Source organism: Sinohyriopsis cumingii, chromosome 11 (genome assembly GCF_028554795.1).
Source record: "Sinohyriopsis cumingii isolate HCF-2022 chromosome 11, ASM2855479v2, whole genome shotgun sequence".
Classification (NCBI taxonomy): domain Eukaryota; kingdom Metazoa; phylum Mollusca; class Bivalvia; order Unionida; family Unionidae; genus Sinohyriopsis; species Sinohyriopsis cumingii.
Window position 1 is genome coordinate 88,557,659 of NC_142971.1, and position 14,164 is coordinate 88,571,822.

At 44.2% G+C, this 14,164-nt stretch overlaps 1 protein-coding gene across 1 annotated transcript in view; it reads left to right on the top strand.

The window, feature by feature from the left end:
• LOC149788938 (sodium-dependent proline transporter-like) overlaps positions 1-14,164 on the top strand; it is a 59,146-nt gene that overhangs the window by 12,714 nt on the left and 32,268 nt on the right. The gene's annotated exons all lie outside the window — the stretch shown is intronic.

Here is a 14,164-nt window from a genome sequence, read left to right on the forward strand (position 1 = left end):
TTTTGTTTGTCGATGATGACATTTTGGAGAAATTCTTTGCCTTGCGTCAGTGCCGCATCTTTCAAGGCGTGCAATCCGCGTGTCACCATCGGTTTCAACACCGGGTCCACCGAACGAAAGGCCGATTTTAACATGTCTCCTAAACCGTGTCCTCGCTGTCGAGCAACCCCTCGGTACACTGGATACATGACTTACTTACGAGTCGTGAGAGAACCGTTTTCGAAAATGGAGTTTCACCGTGACTTTTCCTTTGGTGAATGGAATATTTTGTCCCAGATCTCCTTTTATAGCAATGTTGACCATGTCCAAATACGACTTACTGACAGGCAAATAGTGAGGATGGACAAATTCGCGGTGGACGTGGTAAGTGTTTCCACCTTCCTCGTCAGCGTTCGTGGCAGAATCCACTTTGAAAGGAATGACACGCAGTAACGGTACGGAGGTGTGTCCCACCACGTTGTACTCCACCACATCGGAATACACGAACATCAAATTCAGTCCTTGGTTCAGTTCTACCGGGGCACGAAATAACTTGCTAAAAGACTCGTTGTCGTAAACGATGGGTAATTCGTTTTTCTTGAGCATGGCCTTTCTCATGTCCATGTCTCCGCCCAACATGTCAAACAATTCAGGACAAAATAAAATGGACACGATTTTACTTCGTTCAAATTTCATCAAGAAGCGACGAGCTGCTTTGTGGTACTCCATGGTGACATTTTTGTTGACATGCTCCAATGCTTTCAGAAACACGACATTAAACCTGGAGGTTATGGTGCTGACCAAATGTTGACCACTAAAATAATAGCCTGGGGGAATGAACAAGTGATACGTGGTGTACTTTTGTGTACGGGTTTTCTTGTCATATTTGACATTGCTATCCATCCACTGTTGCATTTGCTCGTCATGAACTTCCACATCAAAAAAATTTTGATTGGGAAGGACATTGAGGACTTGGGTCGGGTGAATCATTTCTACTAAAGCCACTTCCCAATGGGCTTCGTGATCTAACTGGATGGCCTGAGGTAATTTGGCCGTGTAACAGCACAACGTGTTCTTGGGAAACACCTCCATGGAACTGTCACTGGGTAAAGTTAAGTAAAATTGGTTTTGGTGACTCATAATTCCAGAGTTCTGTGGCTGTCCGAGGGGTTACTGGACGTCAGAGGCGTGTCTCCGTCTAAAATGGGGTTCTGGTTGTGATTGAAGTGGTGACTGGCACTGGCACTGGACACAAGGTTCCCGGGGTTCCCGTTCGAGGTGAATTTCAGGGAGGGATTAGGAAGCAGGTAACCGATGCAACTGCTCAATAAACTGGTCCACAATTGTTTGTCTCCTTGTTGCAAACTCAAATTGGCGATGGCTGCCCCGATGACACAATACACCACGAAGATTTGGCAGAAAAAGACGATTTGCGTTTTAGGCACACGTTCTCCACACCACACCCACAAGGGTTGTTTTTGTAAATCTTGCACAGAAGAACTAGGGGAAGGAGGAGTGGTCGACGTAGCTGCGTCTGCTGTGTGAAAGGGCATGATGGTCACTTCTTTTTTATAGTCGATGACTTGCGAAGCGTCGATCCAAGAATCAAAACTGGGTGGATATCCTTTCCAACGTACTTTGACTTCTTTGACACGTCGTTTGCCCACTTTACGGGTTCTGCGTTCGAGAATGCTTTCGATGTCGTACACGTCGTCTTCTTTTTTGGTCACACGTTGTAACTCGGGCAAATAAAACGTTCCTTTGAGCACTTCTCCGTTCATGTCTTCCAATTTATAGACGGCAGGATGACGGCCATGCACTCGTCCAGTGACGCGAAACAATTCGGTCGTCCAGTTAGGTAAGTAACCTTTGTCGAAAGTGCGTTTGGTTTTGCCAATGCGCACCCAATCTCCTACGGCCAACTCTCCACTTTTCTTGGGGACAGCCCTCGTCGGGGACGTACCAAACAGGCGCTCAAACACCAACACTTCGTTCTCGGGAGTCACGTCTTGCGGGGCACGTCCGATGCTTCGATGGTAAGATTGGTTGTACGCTTGCACCAGGTGCGGTAAGATGTCGATGTACTTCAGAATGTGGTGATGCGTAAAATATTTCCACATGCGTTCTTTCAAAGTGCGTTGAAAACGTTCCACGATGCTGGCTTTGGTTTCGGGATTCTCGGTGGTAAAAAAATGAATGTCACGTTTCTTTAATTCTTTTTGGAAAGCTTGGTTCAGAAATTCGGTACCTTTGTCCGTTTGCCATCGAAGAGGGTGACGACCGCTTTGTTTCAACACTCGTTGCAGGGCTCGCACTAACTCGCTGCTCGATTTGGAAGTCAAGGTCACGACCCAGGCAAATTTGGAAAAGACGTCGATGACACAAAACAAATATTTGTAACCACGATTGTAGCTGGCCAAATGAGAGACATCGGCTAAATCGGCTTGCCATTGATGATCGATGCCTTCCACTCGGGTGCGACTTCTGGCAAACTTGCGTCGAATGGGTTTGTGTAAAGTGTAGGTAGCTTGTTCTTGTAACCATCGTTGCACTTGAGGTAAACGGAGACTTTTCAGTCGAGTTTTGGCAGCACGATACAATTTTTGAACTCCTGCGTAACCTGCAGGATGCGAGGGATCGTAGTAAATGCTGGCTAAGACTTTTTCCATTTTTTTTGTGTTGGTTGGTGTGTTAATAAGACACCCACTCTTGGAGGATGCTACTCTTTTTCTCTTGGGGTATTTTCTTGGATTGCAATGCTTTGCGTGTGCGGCCAGCAATAGGCGTCGAAGAGGAGAAGGATGTCTGAGCGGGGGATATCGGTTCTTGTTTCACTTCTGTCTTCACTTCTGTCTTCACTTTCTTTTTCTCTTGTGAGGACGAAGGGGTGGCCATCATCTTTTTAATCCATCCAATTCTGGAGGTAGGTGGTGTTGTTAACTTGCGTACTTTTTCTGGTGGAGTTTGAAACCCTTCCTCTTCTTCTCCTTTTTCTGTCTTGGTCACGGGTACTGGTGGTACTGGTACTGGTACTGGTACTGGTACTGGTACTGGTGATGGTGCTGGACTTTTCATCAAGGTTTTAAAATCTTTCAGAGTGGGTAGAGCTGTTTCGTCTAAAGCTTTCTGGTGAAAGAGTTGCAGTCGTTGCAAGAGTTGACCGTACTTTTGCGATTTTTCTGTTTCGGACAAATCTTGGCGATCTATCAAGGACTGCAATTCGTGTTGTAACTGGGACATCTCGCTCAAATTGGGATTGGGAGGTAAATGCGGGGTGCGTTGTTCTTGCCACCGATGGTATTCCATCCATCGTTTGTAAGGCACTAAAGCTAGTTTTCGTCCTTCCATGGGGTTGTCAGGGGTAGATTCTGAGATCTTGGGACTTCCGAAGGCCTTTTTATCTTGCTCCCACCAGTCCTCCCAAAATGGTTCCCAAGACTCCTTTCAGTATGGGGCCTAACAAGAGAGGTAAAATACCTCCACGTTGCACTAACATCTTCTTTTTTTGACGAATGGGAATTTTCTTTCGAACCATTTGGCGAAGAACGTGACGATGTTTGCTTAAGCATTGTTTCTGGTGTTTGGACAAAGGGATCGTGCCTTTCAAAACGTTCAAACAACATTCGCACACGGTATCGATGACCCCTTATGAGGCCGTTTGAATGAGCTTTTTTCGTAGGGGTGGAGAAGCTTTGGACAGGACAGATAACATGTCCCCATGTTTGGCTAAACGTGGTGGCAGTCCTTTCCTTTTCTTTCCTTGGGGTTTTCTGGAGGGTGACATCTTTGAGTCTTCAGGAGCACCGAAAAAACACTGATACCCGACTTGGTCACAGGCCTTTTTTATACTGGAACGCGTCGCCACTGATTGTCTTTACGTCGTATCAGTTTGAGGACAGGCATGACACGTCGTGCAGGGGTACGCAACGGACTAAATCGAGCCAGTTCTTGCTTGGACAAATCCAGTAAACTTTGTAACATGCCCGATCTTTCTTGAACTTTGATTTTGGGAGAAGGTACTTTGTGAGCAGCAGCCACTGCCACTAAATTGGAAGGTCCTGCCACTGGGGAAGTTCTTTTGGGGGTCATCAACGGAGAAGTTCTTGGTGTGATCAACGTCTCCAAGTACTCTTCAGTTCTGGGTGTCATTAACGGAGAAGTGGACAAACGTGAAGCTGCCGGAGACACAGTCACCGCCGTGGCAGGTCGTGGTTTGCGAGTGTAAGGTTGCGTCCTGGCCGAAGTGCCTCTCTTGCGACTAGTTTTCTGTGGACTTTTCTTTTTCTGGGGGCTTCTTTTCTTTTTCCGGGGTGGTGTCTGGTCAGAGGAGGGTCCTGCCACTGGAGAAGTTCTCCTTGGGGACCTGGTCTTTTTCTTCTTGGGGCTTCGTTGGACTTTTGTCTTGGGTATAACTTTGGGGGCATTAGGATCCCATCTTAAGAGTGAGCGAATGATGACCCCTCCTAGAGTACCGCTCCCTCCAGGTTTCAAAATGATTTGTTTTTTGGTTTGAGTGTCGATGCGGGGCATCGGCCAGTTGGACCAAAGCGACTTTGTTTCGATCGAAAAAGCGTTTGGTTTGATGAGGAATCTGAATGATTCCTTGGAGTAATTGACGTGCCGTCACCGTGAACCATCGTAAGACTTCTTTGAGACTAGCTTCTAAGACACGAGCTCGTGTTTGTGGATCTTTTTCTCGACTGATGCCATACAAGGCACGAATCAATTTGACGGGAAGATGCGACTGAAGGGACGTCATGTTCGCACTGAGAGTGAGACAGACGAAAAAGGGTCTGAGGTTTTTATAGATTTTTTATGGGGAGTGAAATGAAGTCGAGTACGGAGACGTGTACAGGACAGGCCCTCCGTCTTGGCACCAGTGGTGAAACAAGTGGGTACGAAATCGCAAATCCTCGGGAGTCGTAGGTTTCAAATCGACGAGTAAATAGGCGTGTGGAGTTTGAGTGGCATCGTCGTACGCCTGAGTCAGCCAAGGCGTTCCTAACTGTTTGGCTAAGACTTGCACTTGCGATTTATCTCGAGGGCTTTTAAACAAGACTACGTAATGCGCATTGAGACTGATGGTGCGATGGGCTTTACTTTGTTGAAACAAATTTTGAGTGATGTAAAAGACACTGGCATTACGATGATGCCCTTTGCGCGTAAACCACAGTTTAATTTCTTCTTCGTCTTCTCCTAACATGTCGTCGAAAATGACCAAATGGGTTTGACGGGAGTCAGAGACGATTCCGTCGTCTTCTTTAGGAATGCCTTCCACAAACACGATGGAATCGCTTTGACTTTCTCGCAAGAGGCTGTACGCCGATTGCCACTCTTTGTAACACCACACGATTTGTTGAGGGGGTCGATCGATCAAATGATGTTTATGTTCGATCAAACGTTTGACGAATTCGGTTTTGCCCGAACCGCTAGGTCCAGCAATGAGCATGTTAAAGGGATGGCGAAGATACAAAGCCTCCCAACTGGCACGACCTAAGTGTTCGTCGATGACTTTGACAGTAGAGGAAGAGGGAGCAGAGACAGCAGAGGTAGCCATGGTGTGAGAAATGTCACTTGTGACACGAAAAACAAACAAGACAAGAGTTTATATACTTTTTCAGAACACGTTTATTGAATGTTTCAAACATGAATACGAAAGACAAAAATACATAAAAGCCAAAGGCTTAAGTACAAGAATAAAAGGCACATGATAACCATGAACGTGGAATAAACACAAGTGTCTGTACAACATGTTTTGGGTAAAGTTCTAACCAGTTCTATAGTAGGGGGTAAGGTCACACAAGTGTCCTCCCGAAAGGGTCTTTCAGGCCTGTCCACGACAGTCCTGTCCTGGGTGACGGGTTCCTCTGGCACCGTCACTAACGCAGGTTGAAAAGTAACTTTTTTCCTTGAATAACTCTCGTGCATACTGGGCCACCTCTTGTGTCCAAGCCTCAAAACCCTGGTCTCGGTGATGTCCAACATTTGACTCCTAACCAATCTGGTTTCTTCTTCGTCAACGACATGGTAAGTTACTTCAATGAACAATGAACTATCGATCTTGCCTAGGGTTCCTTTTCATATACAGACCAATACCGACGTGACCGTACGGTAAGGTGAAGTGATTGGGAAGTCGCACTCGCTTCTGGTATACAATTTGATAGACTTTTTCCAAGGGTCGACTGACGATGTGGTGAGTGGGTAAACGTACAATCTTGTTCGGTTGATAGGTGGTCACTTTAAAGTTTCCATCCTCTCCCGATTGCAAGGCTTCTTTCAATACCCCAAAGTTGACCACTCGACTGGTACGATGATTCAGAGTCAGTCCTTTCACTTTGCACGTCGTGTGCACTTCTCCTTGTTTGTCCCGGTATTCGTAGCCGTAATTTTTGGGACCACCACTGACGAAACTTAGAATCTTGTCGTCGGGATGCTCGTCTGTCCAGGCTCCTAAACGGTCTCCTTCGATGTCAGGGTGCTGTTGAATCGGGTGATGGATGTAAATGCAACTGTCCGTGTCAAAGTACAGGACGCGTTCTTCTAACAGTTCTAAAGCTTCGTACAATTTTAAGCGAGCATGAGCTGTCACGTAAGCCGCAATGATGACATTTCCAAAAGGGTCGTCTTGTACAAAGTCCAGATCTTCTTCGTAATTGACCAAGATCAAATCCTCTCGAACGACGTCCACGTGTTTCATGTATTTGGTTTTGTCGTGAATCATCTGGAAGTAGCGGGAAGGTTCTGTCAAATATTCCGTCTTGGGTAAACACGGTCGTTGTGCCATTTTACCCCACAAGCAATTTAGCATCACTTTGGCAAACGATCGCCTGCCTTCGTTTTTTTCGATGTGGTCAAAAGAGATGCCTTCTTGTGCATAGTATTTCTCTTTGAATTGTATTTGGTCTTCGGGTGTGTGACACCAGGAAGGATAGCCGCTGGCTTCTTGTTTCAGTTTCAAAAAGGCATCCACGTAGTCGGCGAAAATGCCTTTCTGAGTAGGGTCACCCTTGTGGTACTGTTGTGTCTTGGGAAAGTGGCAAATTTCGTACACTTCTAACAGTTGGTATCCCATGTCCAGAGCTTTGAACAATTCCACGCTGACCCAGGTTCCCGTCAAGGCACGTTCTTCCTGGCTGTGATGGCAAGGTTGGTCCTGGTTGCACGTTTCGGCACAAGTACGGCACAAGGGAAACATCAGTTTGCCTTGACAATGGTGAGGTAAGACGGGATGGTATAGGTTCGTGGGAGGCAAAACTTTACACTTGATCAAGCCTTCGTATTGTCGAATGTTTTTCAGGTCGATGTGTTCCGTCAACAATTGCGGGTGCCCTACAGAAAAGCGACAATATTTGCACACGTAGGGATACAGCGAACACACGTCCAAGTATTTGATTTCTTCTCCTTTCTCTTCGTCGGCTTGGTACAGCAAACAGGTGGCATTGGTCCTTCCTCCGTACAAACTATCCCTCGGGTTCAGCGGGTCCATGAACTGGTAACTTTCCACGGGGCGTTTAAACTCGGGATCGGTTTTCAAACGGCGATCGTACTCGTGTTCCCACATTTCCACCACTTGGTATCCTTGCTGTTCTAACTTTAGGCGTCGCTGACAAGTGTCCTCGTACAAGTCTTCCATGGTTCGTTGCAAAAACTGATTTTTAGTGTCACGGTCAGGGTAGCAGACGGGACATCCGTGAAATAAGCAACCGTTAAACTCGTACACGATCTTGGGGTTTTCTAAGTCCCAGCCATCGACCGAATACGTTCCGATGGTCTTTTCGCCTCCTCCGTTGCGGGCATGCTGAATCCATTTGTCTTCCTTGTCGCACAAGTAATGTAACCAACGTAGGGCTTTGACCGAGTATTGACGCTTGACATAGTGGGTCGTTTGAGGACTGATGACAGCCACGGTGTTTTCAGGCATGAATCGTTGGCGGTACACTAAGGAACACGCTTTGGCAATGGTGCAAGATTCTTTCAAAGGATCGACTCCTCCGTGTTCCATGAACAGTTCTCGAAATTTTCCACAGCAACGCCGTAAAATGTCCACGTCGGAACGACAATACTTTAACATTTCTTCCTGAAAGTCGAAGGGGTCAGAGGCATGAGCCTGGTACCAAGCGTAGAAAGCTTCTCGTTGTTCGGTACGCATGTTGTCGGGGTCGTAATAGTGAGCCTCAGGTAAATGGGGTAGAACGGCATGTTGATTGGCTTCCGTATTGAAAAAGTGTGGAAAGTACCCTTTAGCCATTTCTGTCATTCCAAACGTTTTAGGCATTCGACTCAAAGGCATGGCTAAGTAACTCATCGAATCTTTAAACTGTACTTGTCCCACTTGCATGAAAATGATTTTGGCTCCGTTCAAAATCACTTTAGGACGTTCGGTGCCATGTTCCGTATAGTACCTCAAAAGAAACTGTCCATCGTATCCGGAGAAATTGTGAGCCATCACCGTGGCATGACGATGACAATCTCCGTAACGTTCGATGTCCTCTTGAAGATAGGTTCTTGAATGCACTTCTCGCACGCTCGATGAGCCACGCAGAAATTAGGAATGTGAATGCCGGTCTCTTGCATGCATTCGAAATCGAAAAAGATGAAATTGCCTTTCTTCTTGTGACCGTCCTCTTCCTCTGGTGGGGGTTGGTATTTTTGCACGTAGCATTGGTGTTCCAAGTCCACGATGTGGTGACAAATGTGACATTTTTTCTTTCCTCGACATACGTGTGCCTTGGCATTATTGGTAAGTATGCCTTGTCCACAGGTAGGGCACAATCTCAGGAGTTGACAAGCACATTTCTTCTGTGAACCTTGTGTTTTCAAATGTTGTTGGTAACAGGTAGGACTGACAAACGTGCGCAAACAAGTCGAACAAGGCACTGGTCCTTCGCTCAGACAGGGTGGAGAGGCCAAACATCCTGGGCATTTCATTCCACAATGCTTGTGTTGCTCTCGATTGTTATAACCATAGTCACATTTCTCACAATAATAACTGTATCCCAGGAATCCAGTGATACTGGTAATGGTATCGAAATGGTCATCGTGATGATAGACATGAATGTATTTTCCGTCTTTAAAATCTTGGCCTCGAAACAACAGAGTTCCACGCATTTCTTGAGGGTGCACTTTCAAGGTGTAGCGTGGAGCTAGGGCATCTTGCAATTTTTGCATCTCAGGAATGCCACAGGGTGTGTCTTTGGACAGTCCGGCTTGTTGCAACAGGAATTCTGCTTCATTTCGTTGTTTGGCTCGATCGCATCGTTGAATAGTTTTCCAGGTTCTTTTCCATTCTACCGTGTCGTTCTTCTTGGCATAGGTTCGTCCCACCACGATGGCACGGGCTAAACATATCTGGTCTTGAGGGTTGTTAATTCGGACGAGACTCTTTTTGGTGTTGCGAAGGTCGTCCACCAATAACATTTTTTTGCATCCAGTTCCTTGAGGAGGAGAGACGTGGGCCATTTTCAGTGTGGCTTTACCATCGGTGATGTCAAACTGGTCATTAGATTGTTGCACCTGTTGTATCTTGTCCATGACTTTGGAAGGGGTCAGTTCTGCTGGTCTGCTAAACTCGATCCAAACAGGGGATTTCAAACCGTCGTGATCTATGGATAGTGTCAAGCGATCGTCTTCTTTGGCTTGACATTGTCGCTTGAGTGCGGTGAGCAAAGAATCCCACATCTCGGTGATAAACCCTTCTGCTTTCTCCAAGGGTACGTCGGCCTTGAAATCTTTAAACTTCACCGTGTAGGTGTAAGCCGTGGTTCTAAATTTTCTAGAGGAGCGCTTTTCCGTCTCTCGAATGGAATAGTACTTTTCAGGGTTGACTAAGGGTGGTGAACTTGGTTTAGAGGGTTCGGAATCTGGTTCACTCATGTCCTCTTCAAAATCACTGGCATGAATTTGTGCCAAGATTTCAGCCCTGGTACGAGGCGATAGATCACGTTTCTGCCTCTTACTTTCTTCTTCTTCTTCCTTCTCGAATGAATGGGATCGTTTCATCTTGAGTGCAAAACGTCAAATGACTCAAGTTTAAACACCATAGACTAATTTATAGTCTTGGCAAACCAGCGTATATAAAAAGGGTGTGTGTCTTGTCCTTTCACTATTCATTTCACTCTCAAGCTGAGCACAACAATGGAAGAGACTACCCAGATGGAACGTTTCGTCAGAGCTTTGCGAGGGGTCATTAGAAAATTCTCTTCAGACCAGCCGACGGACTACTCTCCTTCCTTTCGAGATGAAAGTCAAGATACTTGCTATATCTGTCAGAAGAAAGGGCATTGGTCTTCAGAGTGTCCAGACCGTCAAAAAAAGAAAAAAAAACAGGGGCTAAAAAAGACAAAAGTCAAGATACCTGTTATTATTGTCAAGAAAAAGGACATTGGTCTCCAGATTGCCCAAAAAAGAAACAAGAGGAGTCAGAAGAAAAGAAGGATTCTTCAGAAGAAGAGAGGGATTCTTCGGAAGAAGAGAGGGATTCTTCGAAAGAAGAGAGGGATTCTTCAGAGGAAGAAGAGGAAGAAAGAGGACAATTCTATTTACAAGAAGCAAAGAAACAGGAGAAGAAAAGAAGAAGGGAAGAAAATGAGGAAAAAACGGTGAAGAAATTAAAAAAAACAGAGAGACTAAACAAGGAGAAAGAAGAAGTCAATGAACTTTTAATTAAAGTGTTCTGTGGTGAATTGTGAATTGGATTGTAAAAAAATGGATAAAAGAATACATGAATGATATAAGGTAAGTGTCTTTGAGTTCTGATTTTAAAATAAGAAGCTACACTCACGCACTCATACACAGACACGTACTATAAGGTAAAATGGGTGGGGTTTATTCTTGAGTTATTGGCAAATTGAAATTGTATTTCTTTTCGAGAAATGTGGGTGGCCCTGAAAAGGGCCTTTTTATTTTGGTGTAGGGGTGAGTTTAACCAATCAACTTTAACTGCCTTAAGCCTTTGCCACGGCCAAGGCCTACTTCTGATGATTGGGTTGAAATCACTAAGGGTGGTACGACAGGCTTAGTCACAGGGTTGGCGTGTTTAGCTCGGGAAGGTCGTATTCTCTTCGGTCGTGATAAAGAAGTCTGATACATTTCTTTCAGACTTCTTAACTCCGCTAAAATGTCCAACAGTACCGTAGCCGTTTGATTTTCACCCTCTTGTTTCTTTGCTGCTACTTCTTCTTGTTGTTGTTGCTGTTGTTTTTTTCTTACCTCTTCTTGTTGCTGTTGCTGTTGCTGTAGGAGAAAAGCTTGTTCAGCTTCCTTTTGTCGTTGCATAAATTTCTCCAATTCTTCTTTCTGTCTCTGTCTAAAATTCTCCACTTGCGGTAATGAAGAAGGTAACGAAGGTTCCGGAACAAATTCTTGCGAGGTAAGAAAATCCACAAAATCCCAATGTACCTCTTCTAAAAGTAAGTCCGGGTTCCCTTGGGCAGTCTCCCCTGCTGGTGCACCCCAATGGATCGTTTTCTGAGTTTCCGTCATGTTGAATCACTGTCGCATAGATTGACTGCACACAAGCGCTAACGAATCTATATAGACCACGTGACGTCACAGACTGCTCTCTTCGGATTGGATGCGAGCTGACTGAATTTTGTAACGCGTGTTCGGATTGGTAAATGAATTCAATATGTTTCAATCATTCCTGTACCTATAAATAAGCGCAGTTCACTGCATTGATTCACTTGTTCTCGTCGCTTCAAGATGTGGACCGATGTGCAATCTTCTACGCTTGTGTCTTCCATGATGTTCCGGACGGACATGCTCATGTATGTCCGAGCCAAGTGGACCGTTGTCCACAGGACAAACACCAGCCTGTGGATACGTAGGATCTACGTTGAAAGACAAGGATGCCTGAAAAGAGTGCTGATTTACGGACCAACAGTGAGACGTAGCCTAAGGACAAGAAGAAGACCAATTCGGTACCATTTATGTTAATGAATACATTAACATAAACCCAAAGGCCCTTTTCAGGGCCAGCCATATTTCTCGAAAAGAGATAGCCTTTCCATTGCCTACCCTTTTTTAAAATTTAAATTTAAATTTAAATTTAAATTTAAAAAAATTTAAAAAAAATCCCAAAAGCCCAAACTCTATTTCCCATGTTAATTTCCCCTTGTCGCTAGACAGACCCACACTATAGTTCCATGTTAAATTCCCTTTGTCGCTAGAGTGACCCACGATTTTTCTCCATGTTAATTTCCCTTGTCGCTAATCTGACCCACGATTTTTCACCATGTTAAATTTCCCTTGTCGCTAATCTGACCCAGGGGTCTCTGTAATGCTAATTCCCATTGTCGCTAATGTACCCCACTTAACTACTAGCAGCTTTTGCAAAGTAATTATCAGATGGTATGAATAGAAACTATCACATCTTGCAAAGTAATTATCAGATAGTATGAATAGAAACTGGCACATTTTGCAAAGTAATGATTAGATAGTATGATTATAAACTGGCACTTTATTCAAAGTAACTTTGTACAGTTCTCAGTGATTATATTGAGTTTAAATGTCCCTGTTATTTTCTCTCTCCCTCTCTCTGAAACCCGTACACGTTGTATTTGTTAGCCTGTTAACCAACATGTAACAGTATACTAAACGAAGTTAGCATATTGAAACCTTGCTCAAGTGTTTCACAAGAAAACCGGGTTACTCTTGTAAATACTAGGGGTATTGGAAAAGTTCTGAATATTTTGTTTTGACTTCTCTTATTTCTTTGAACTGGTCAATACATTTAAGTATGATCGATAGACAAAAAAAAAAAAAAACACCAAAACAAACACGTTCTTTAGGAATATGCAGCTGTATGTACAGTACTCCGACCACCAGCAGATATATGAGTGTTATCTAACATAGGTAAATTTAGTGACCTCAAAATATCGTCGAAAGACAAGCAATTCTGCTATTGTGCATAGAGCAGACAATAAAATCCGGATGCTGTAAGAGCACCCTCTGACTTTTTTAAAGACTAACTTGGATAAAGTTTGCAGATGCAGTTCTCTTTTATGTCCTATAAGTTTTGACGTTGATTGTCACAAATCCAGAGATGACCCACGCTCTGAAAGACAGTTGTCTACGATTGATGAGCGGGAAGGGGCAGCTCAGAAGGACATTGATGAAGACACTCTATACATAGTAACAAGATATTTCTGTGGTTACAGGCTTTAAATTGTCAGCTGAATTTATAATGTATCTTTTTAAGGTCATAAAGGGATATGTAAGATGTGTCCTGCATTTGTCGACGGCTGATCAAAATCAGACTGGTTGCTACTGACCAAAAATGATCAAAGACGCTGGAATCAGATTGTCAGATGTGACAAAATATGGATTTCCGATTTTGAATTCGACTCAATGACAATAATAAAGGTCAGATGGGAGAAAAGGAACAGAGACCACACAGAGCTCAAAGTAATCAGAATGTCAAGAGAGTTCTTTATCTGTTAGGTTTTGATGCAAAATGTCATTTTGTCCAGGTTTTCTTGTACTCCGCGGAGAAGCACTGGCGCATGAATCCACCTTTGTGTCAGACTTCCAAATTTTGCCACAGCTGTCACGTTTCACCGATTTATCCTCGAGTGATTTTTGGTCTGAATGACGTTATCAAAGATTTGCTGAGGTCAGAAGGTTTGAAACTCGTCATGTGGTTGGTGGTTGGAAGTGCCATTTTTTTTACGTGTATGAGCAACATAATGAGAAAGTGTGCGAAGGTGTTCGGGGGTGTGTGGGTGACTTTGAATAAACGACTCACGTATTGTTCAGTAACAAAGAGCTCTATCGCACAGCATATTTACATCCAGAGTTGTTTTTATTTTTTCCTGCAGAAATTGCAAATCAGCTTTAAAGGTTTCTTGATTTTTTTCTTTGTTGTGAAAACACACCTATTATTATGACCCAGGAAAGAAACATTATTTTGGAAAATGTACTTCTACCAAACTTAATTCGTTGTATAAGCCTGTATGACCCACTCATCTAAAAATTTGGAAAATAATCTTCAGAACAAGGCTTGCAAATAGCAGTGAGTCTCTTATGGTGTTAACCTTTTTGGAATTTTGAGCTGAAAGGTTTTGGTTTTAAAAGAGCGATGCATTTCTTCTTGGGGTCAGTTTTGTATTGCAGCACATCAAACGATGCATCGAAAATGCTGGAGCGCATGACACGATTACGATGTCACCTATTGCGAAAGATCCGT